At 37.4% G+C, this 9,228-nt stretch overlaps 1 long non-coding RNA gene across 1 annotated transcript; it reads right to left on the bottom strand.

Moving 5' to 3' along the window:
- Nucleotides 1–3,183: 3,183 nt before the first annotated feature.
- Nucleotides 3,184–8,931, bottom strand: LOC139722138 (uncharacterized). Its single transcript, XR_011710265.1, has 4 exons — nucleotides 8,744–8,931; nucleotides 6,355–6,544; nucleotides 5,193–5,245; nucleotides 3,184–4,307 (listed from the first exon to the last, which is right to left on the bottom strand). It is a non-coding gene; the product is annotated as an uncharacterized lncRNA (long non-coding RNA).
- Nucleotides 8,932–9,228: the final 297 nt, after the last annotated feature.

The following is a 9,228-nucleotide window of genomic DNA, read 5'->3' on the forward strand; positions in this document are numbered from 1 at the left end:
CATCATCACCATCATCATCCTGCCATTCTTTCAATTATCACTTAAATCACAATTATCATCATGATCACCCCGTCACTATTCCAATCACCATCCACAATTTCCAATTCTTTGCACGCATCATAAAAAATGTAAAACTATGACAAAAGATTTCATTCCTCTCTTTAAAAATATATTTCTCTCTAAAAATAGCCTTAATGCTGGCAAGAAGCTCATGAACATCTCATAATCCTTTTAACATGTGTACAACCAACAAATGTAATGCCTAAAATGAAAAAAAAAGAGAAACATACATCACTCATCCCAAGTGTAAGTCGAAATCTAAGTCTAGATACATATCTCTTGATACAGAACAAACTCTAATCCTTTTAACACGTCTACAACCAACAAAGGCAATGTCTGAAATAAAAAAAAATAAACACTGCATCACTCACAACTAAAACTTCAAAACATCTCAAGCCAACGAATACCTAATCATTGTCCTGTAAGTCTACATACACTTGCACGTTTCTCCATAGAAAACAAACTCTACACGTTCAACACAATTTGACAATCAGTATACGTGATAAGTAGATACCATTATAAAACAGGTTTGAGAATGTATCCAATCAATATATGCTTCAATGATATATGAGTGTGCATGTACCATCTTGCGAAAGAGACTAAAAAGCAGAACAAATCCCCAAACTGGCAACACTGACATTTCTCATATGCATACAAACCAAATGCAGGATGATAGTATGCCATACGTACACACATGAAGCATTAACTTTTGACCACAAATGCTACTACATGTATAGCAGTGAAACACAGCCAAATTCTTCACAGCCTTTCATCACACATTGATCTTCTATACATATACATATAGCATGTATAATGAAATAATGCTGAGATTCAGTTTGTGTTGCTAATGGTGAATCATATTCGGTATTAGTTGCGATAACATACTCTTGACTACGCTACAATACCACTAAGACACAGTCACCTATTATTTCTGTATACTGACAATCTCTTAGTCACACTAAATGGCTTATAAATCATATGACATTCTCTAAAAAAAGGCTTAAAGCTGGCAAGAAGATCACAAACATTTCACAATCATTTAACACATGTACAACCAACAAATATAATGTCTAAAAACAAATCACTATATCACTCACAAGTAAAATCTCAAAACATCTCAAGCCAATCAATATCTAATAATGACCTCTAAGTCTAATCATCTTTCCTCATACAAAACAAACACCACACATTCAACAGAATTTGACAATTACAATACCTGATAGATGAATACCATTATAAAACAGGTTGAGAATGTATCCAATCAGCATAATATACTTCAATGATTCATGGGTGTCCATGTACCATCTTGCAAAAGAGACTAAAAAGCAGAACAAATCCACACACTGGCACCAATCTTTCTCACCTCACCAATGCTAAAAAAACCAAATGCAGGATGATAATATATGCATACAGATGAAACATGATTTACTTTGGAAACAAATCCTACTATAGCAGTGAAACATTGCCTAGATCTTCAGCAGCCTTTGGTCACACAAACATTTTTTGTATACATATAGCATTAGCCATAGAGAGCTAGCGACCACTGAATTTCCCATCAATTAAAGCCCAAAAGATCTGACCCCTCAGAGTTGCTGGGACCACCTTCCTCAATAACAAAATGCACATCAGCCTGGTCCCACAAGGCGGGCTCAACCCCTAGGGACCCCCCCCCCCCCCAAAAAAAAAAAGAAGCCTTTGCGAGTGTCATTTACCTGATGAAGCCCACAAACCAAACTTGATCTAAAAGAATGTTCTAAGGATGTGCATCATAAAAATATAAAACCTGCAAAATATCTGGTCAAAAAAGGGGTTGCCAGACCACTAGTTGTAAACACAAACCCTTGTTGGTCTGCATCAAAACTACACTTTCCATAGGCCCTGTACTGTAGCGTCTCCCAACAGTCGAATGAACAGTGCCACATGAGTACATGTAGTAGTCATGACGCAGAGTCTGTTACTCCCAACAAGGGTTTGTACCACTACCCAGTATACCCCAGGACCCAGAGTAGTTTGCAGGTAGAAATTGACCAGACACATTAGAACACACCCACGCCCACACCCACACACACATACACACAAAGACACACACACACACACACACACACACACACACACACACGCTCACATGTTCCTTTATGTAAATCATACCGGCACACAAAACATGTCACATGGGTTCTACGGCTATGATACCTAGCACACTATGATGTCAGATTCATAAGAATAAGCTCATACCTTTCGATTATTTGAATGGATGCTACCAATGGACATTTCAGCAGCAACACTAGCAGAACTAGAAATTTGTGTGAAATTACACTCTAATGATCACAGGCATATTAAGCTGATGGATACCACTCTCTTTTGCTGCCACAAATTATTCCACAATATTATAGTAGGCTTTCATACTCTATTCTTAAAAATAACAAAAAAATGTCTTAATTTAACTCCAAAATTGAGATATAATAGATCACCACTGCAATCTACCCAGCATGATATTCACTGAAACTAGCAACATATCACATATAACTATATAATACAAAAACAAACAAACGGGATAACCATTTTAAAACACATAACAATTTTGTTCGAAAACATTAAATTTTTGCACACACAACACCCACCTAATGCCAAATGAAAACACACAAACATATCCTTCCAGCAAATGAAAAACACCAAAAACAATGAGCAAGAAAAAAAAGGGGGAAAAAAATCAGACAATAAATGTGAGTTACTCAGGAAAAAACTATTAGACCAAACAGTATCTATGCACACAGTGTTGGAATAATAAATACTCTTTAAAGGGGATGGCTAGTAACTGATCAGTGGGAATCAGTGGGAATGCTGAGGGATGATTCCTCCAATCCTTGTGGGATTCATTTTAGAGTACATTATATATCTATTGGTGTGTGAAAATTATTTGCTTCAGAATGGTCTCATATTCAAGTAATGTGCAGTTTAATGTTTCCAGGTAAGCGTCCCTGGTCAGTGACGGGGCATTAATCTGCACATTACTTGAATATGAGACGGTTCTGAAGCAAATAATTTTCACACAACAGTAGATATATAATGTACTCTTAAATGAATCCCACAAGGAATGGAACAATCATCCCTCAGCATTCCCACTGATTCCCACTGATCGGTTACTAGCCATCCCCTTTAAGACTAAACGAACAGTCAGTTCAATTACATCTATAAATGTTCACAGAAAATCTGGGGTGTTGCTGATGTAATGTACAATGTTTCTCACCGCTTTGTTACAAGGTTTAGAAATACCCATCATTATACATACGAAGGGGGTGGGCTGTAAAGCCAAAAGGGCCATTTTTCAAGCATTTTGTGGAATGAAGCAAAACAAACAATTTTGTTCGGTGATTAAGCAGCAAAATGTTATTTAACCCATATCCAACTGGGGGCAGGGGTCATTTTGATATGATATGATTATTAGAAACAACATGTTTTGTACACAAATCTCTAAGAACACACTGTTTAGGAGCAGACATGAAATCACAAGATATCACCTGACCCCTTAAGGCAATAACCAAATTTAATGAACTAGATATCAAAATATTTGCAAGAATTAAGGCAAAAGATAACAAAAAGTGGCCTAGTGTGATACAGAGCAGTTTTAACTCCACATAGAATCTTCCCAAAGGGGGAAAGGGTCGATATAACCCCCTGGCATTTACAGGGTTATAATGTAACTAGGCCCTTTTGTCTACTTGTTTATATTTTTAGCAAATTTTGCTAATACCAATGGATTCATCAGACCAGGCAGGTAAGTCTCAGCTCCCTGATCAGACTAGAAAACAAATAAATAAACACTGAAATCAGCACATAGGTCTTCAAATAAGAAAATAAGGACTTTCCCAATTCTCAGCAGACGATAACTCAGCACCTTTTGGCCCTGCCCCCTCAAAATCATTTTCAGCCCACATTATCCCAATTTTTCAACCAATTTTCTTTAGGAAAAAGGTGTCATATTGATCAGAAAAACAAGCTGCATCAAATCAGATATGTAAAACCTGCTTTGAAATAACACCGACTAATAACCCACTACTACTAGCAAAGAAAAACTGCAACGTAATCACGATACTTAACAAACCACAGAAATACTCTTAACATGTCCTCCCAGAGTGGCGGTGTATTTTATTCTCACAGGGAGATCCATATCAAGGCTGAGATGCTCATCAAACAGAGCTTCCTCTATGAACAGCGATTGTCCATTCTCGAGGATGATTTCAATCGGAGACCTAAGAAACAACAAAACATATATAAAAGCCAGATAAACCTTCGATCAGGCAGTAAAAAAAAACACACATGTTCCAAGCTTCAACATGATCTGTGAAACAATTTTTGCTTATCACAAAAATTACAATTTTTATGCTTTCTACTGAATTATGTGCCCTTCTCCATCACCACACTATCCCAGAAACAAATCAAAACATCACCCGCCCCCCTCCCATTGGATAATCTCACAAGTTTCAAGATGATCCTTCAACACTTTTTAAATTACAGTGAGAACACATCAGTTTTAATGAATGTCTCAAATTCTCTGTACCTTTACCTCTAACCACATGACCTCAAAAACTCATCAGATCATCGTCGCTTCACAATGCATGACATCATCCGTTTCAAAATGACATGTGAAATGATTTAATGCAATTCCAAGAACAGCCTATCTCTTATGTATTTTTATCTAATTTGTCACCTGACCATCGACCTCATAACCCCCAATACTGATCAGATCATCATCACCCCAATGCACGCATGATCCAAACATCAACATGAACCATATTGCAGCTTTCAAATTACAGCTACAACCGCCTTTTATCACATCTTATTGATGTGATAAAAGACAACTTATCAAAACAGTTTTTTCTATCTATTTCTGATGGATTTCAGTTAATTATCAAAACCATGATATCTCACCTAATAACCCCCAAAACTAATCAGATCTTTGGCACCGCCAGTGCATAAACGATCCAAGTTTCAAGCTGATTCAACGAACAATATTAAAGTTATCATAACAATGAAAATGGGAGGGACAGACAGGGATCGACAAGTGGACACCCCAGAACATAGTGTCTCCAACGACCACTATTGATGGCCCAAGGCATAAAAAAACAAAATCGTACCCATCTTCCTCGATCCCAATCACCAGCGCAGATTCCTCAGCGCATGCTGTACTCTGCACAAAAAAAAGCAGCGAAATTAAATAGAACCATAATCATGTGACAAAAATCCTTCTCACAAAAAAAAATCATTATTTTCAACTATAATGATAAGTATTTCATGTATGTTCATGCACTTACATATCTGCAGTGTACAAACTAGAGCAAAAGAATACCGCATATCGACTGTTCAGAATGAGAAGGGCATTAATGGGATCATATGGTTTTGGTTGAAACCTAATTTCAGGTTTCTAACATTTTTTGGTGAGATAACGAGAAAACTCATATGAAATATGAAAGAGCATGTAATTCTATGAAGAATTCACGTTTATTTGATAAAAATTGGTTTTGAAATGGCTGACATATCCACAAAAAAGCGATTCTAAGAAGGTGTGGGACCTACACCTTATTACGATCATTTGTTTTACTTTGTCTTTGGATGTTTCACTCATTCCAAACCTGATTTTCATCAAATAAACTTTGAATTCCTCTTAAAATTGTATGCTCTGTAGTCTGTACTATATCATATGTCTTTTCTTGGTATCTCACAAAAAGATAAAAGCCCAATTCTCATCTCCACCAATACTGTACCATGCCTTTAAGTGGTTGTGAACACTATGGGTTTAGTGGCAACTTCACACCCTTATCATTCTCAGCTGACAACATTGTAAACCAAAATGAAATTCAAAATTTCTGTAACAAATGGATAAGAAAATAATATCCATTCCTGATGACTACATTTCTAAATTGGTATCAAATTTGTTATTTTAAATACCTATTCCTAAATAGCAAAAAAATGATTTATTGAATCATTATTCAATGATTATAACAGTGACATAGCTGGTATATTTCATACACCATGAGGCTATCCTGCATTATTCATCTCAATTATTAAGACCTAACATTAAACATTTCAACAACACACAGAACTACTGAAACTCTGAATAATCAAAACTAAAGAATCGACTAATGAATTCTGCACAAAATTCATAGTACTGTCATCTCCATTTTAATCCTCAAAACATATTGATTACCAGATTCCCTGAAGCCCCTCTAATATAGAACCCATACCAATACTCTTATATGAAATTTCCTTTATGAACGCATCAAAACATCATAAACGTACTTCCACCTGGCTCGATGCCGTCGACGTCAGCTTCTCACCATCCTTAATAAGGGCGGTGATCACTGATCGACCACATCCCACTTTGTCTTCTGCCAGATTCCCCCATAGGGACAACTTCCATAGATGCCCCCTCCCCACTTATCTGTAGACTCCTCCTCTTATATGATGGTCCCCTGATGCAGTCTCCAACCTAAATCAAAGGCAACACACAGACAAAAAAAAAAAACACAACAAATTACAATATAGTGAAATATACAAGGCACAAATCCATCTCAGCATATAATTGATGACAATTAACCTACATACACGTACAAATGTACATGCAAACAACTGCTTCCACTCTTATCATACATAACACTAATCCAAATGAAAACAAAATGATTATCAAACAACTATCACAAGCGTATTTCTGTCATTCCATATTCCATTTCTCAACTGCTTCACAAGATTAGAACATCCTATAACAAAATCCACCATACCACCTTTAGAAAAGATGGTGATTCTACATTACATCAGGAACTGCTACTCATTCACTGACCCACTCACATCCAACAACTATTGCTATTTACCATCACAATAACTTCTAAATATATATTTAGATATGAAGCATGATGAAAAATATACATTTTTGCAAAAGTCTTCCTTATAGTCACAAACATAGATAAAATGTATCTCACAATAAGGATATTTATACTTGAACACCACAAAATGTTCTTTTGCTACCTTATACATGAACATTGTACATAATATGATGATTTCTAAACATATACTAAGTAACTAATTTGTCAGCTGCGAAATATGCAGTGTAACATCAGAAACTGTTGTTTCTACAATAACAAATGTAAGCTCAAGAACAGGGGACATTATCTCCCTAGGGAAAGGGGTGTGAAAGGGGGGGTGGGGGGGGGACACTCAAGGAGAAAGGCAAAGCATGTACCGGTACACATGTATCAGCAGCCCTAAAGCCCCCTTTTCACAGGCTGCCAGCAGTTCCTAAGGATATCATTCTCACCATTTTTCACTGACCGAGACACTCCCCCTATTCCTAAGATACAATGTATATGCACATCAAATCCCCTCATTCTCTGGTTGTATCCACATGAATTCTCGATCACTCAGTCAGCCGTCCAAAGCACTGCACAGACTCCGTGTGCACGCATGTGCACGAAACAATTTGTAACATGATCGAGACATGAACACAAACATGAACACGAAATTCATATTGAAAACTTTCGCCCTAATTCACGCAGAAAATCCGACGTAGCAGACGCTGGAGAAAGTGAGTGCCTGTGGGGCGAGTGGCTAGTCGACACGTTAATGGGGGTGGCCTGCAGCACCGTGCGTGGAGGGACATCATGTTCACATAATTTCGCGCGTAGTGTGTTGTGTGTAGGCGGCAGAAATCGGGTTAAATCTACAGTTGAGATATAATCTAGGACCTTATCATTCCTTTACAACATCATTTCAGTTGATTACCTGTGCACAACACGTGTATATAAGCACCCGATTGCAGACAGCAGGTGGCAAGCAACCGTTGCAACTACTTACATTATTACCACCTCCGAAGAAAATGCACCAGTCCGACTAGAGCCATCATCGAAAAATGAGAAGGAATGTGAAATATATTTGGTTGTTTTTGCTCCCAAACTTAGCAGTTATGTTGCTCATAAGGCTGCTACGTATCTAGATAATGTCTCACATACAACAATGTATCTTGATATTGCATTGAAAATGATATTTGGCGAGAAACAAAAGCTTGAAATCACAGGAATTCACACTGCTGACGACGGCAGACAGTGAAGGTCAACGGCTCAAATTTTCGTTGGCAGTCTCGTCACGTGATAGCTCTGTGTGGATTGTACACGTTCCCTATGACAGCAATTGTGACTGGGTAGTCTAGCTTTACTGCTTATTTGCGTCAGGACTGCTCAACCAATGAACAAGATTCTTATATCACAAAAATGGGCAGAATCTCTACTTTCTAAAACCGTGCGCCCCCAAGTTCGTGCGACTTTCCGTTCTCGAGATATCCCGTGTGGAAGAATTGCAAGACGGCAAAATGTGCTCAAATTCGTCAAATTTGGACTGTTCGCCATAGACAAATCTACTCATAAGGTACTTTTCTGATCAAATTTGCGTCACGACTACAAATGTTACAATAATGATATATACACATAAATAATCCCTAAAGTGTCTACATTCAGAATCCGGGCGCCCCAAGTTTGCTTCTTAAATAGTTTAAAAGTTATGGCAGATTTTGTGGAAAAATGCGTCGATTTTTGACCCGTTTTACGTGTTGTAGCGTTCGCGCGGAAGCGCGGCTTCGCAGATGACCGAAAGTTTTCAATATGATTATTTAACTACAACCCTGCACATTGATCATTATTACCTCCACAACATCACCCGACACACTCAGTCTTCGTTTGGATGGTGAGCCCCTCGCCTCCGCCACAGACACCACCTCAGGCCTGATGAACTTCCCAACCACCTCTTCATTAACATTGAACTCGCTGACCTTCGATATCACCTAAGTGCAAAAAGAAAATAAAACACAAAATGATTCTAAATTCTATCAAGCAATTGCCACATTACACACAAACAAATTTCAAAAATAATAACAATAATAACAACCTCAGTCACCACTCTCACAATTTCATAAAATTCTTTTCAATCCAAATCAAATGTGAAAAAACCAAACAAACACTAGCAGCATCATTATCTATTCACCTCTGCAATCACACCAGCATCATGACAATATAATAATAATAATAATAATATCAATTTATAAAGCGCAAAACCTATAGACATATATTCTTCTGCGCTGCAAAAGCTTCTAATGTGCTTGATAATAACGAACAGTTAAAAGAAGAGATG

Source organism: Diadema antillarum, unplaced genomic scaffold (assembly GCF_040938485.1).
Source record: "Diadema antillarum isolate AM-2024a unplaced genomic scaffold, OU_Dant_1.0 scf00000158, whole genome shotgun sequence".
In the NCBI taxonomy this organism is placed as follows: Eukaryota; Metazoa; Echinodermata; class Echinoidea; order Diadematoida; family Diadematidae; genus Diadema; species Diadema antillarum.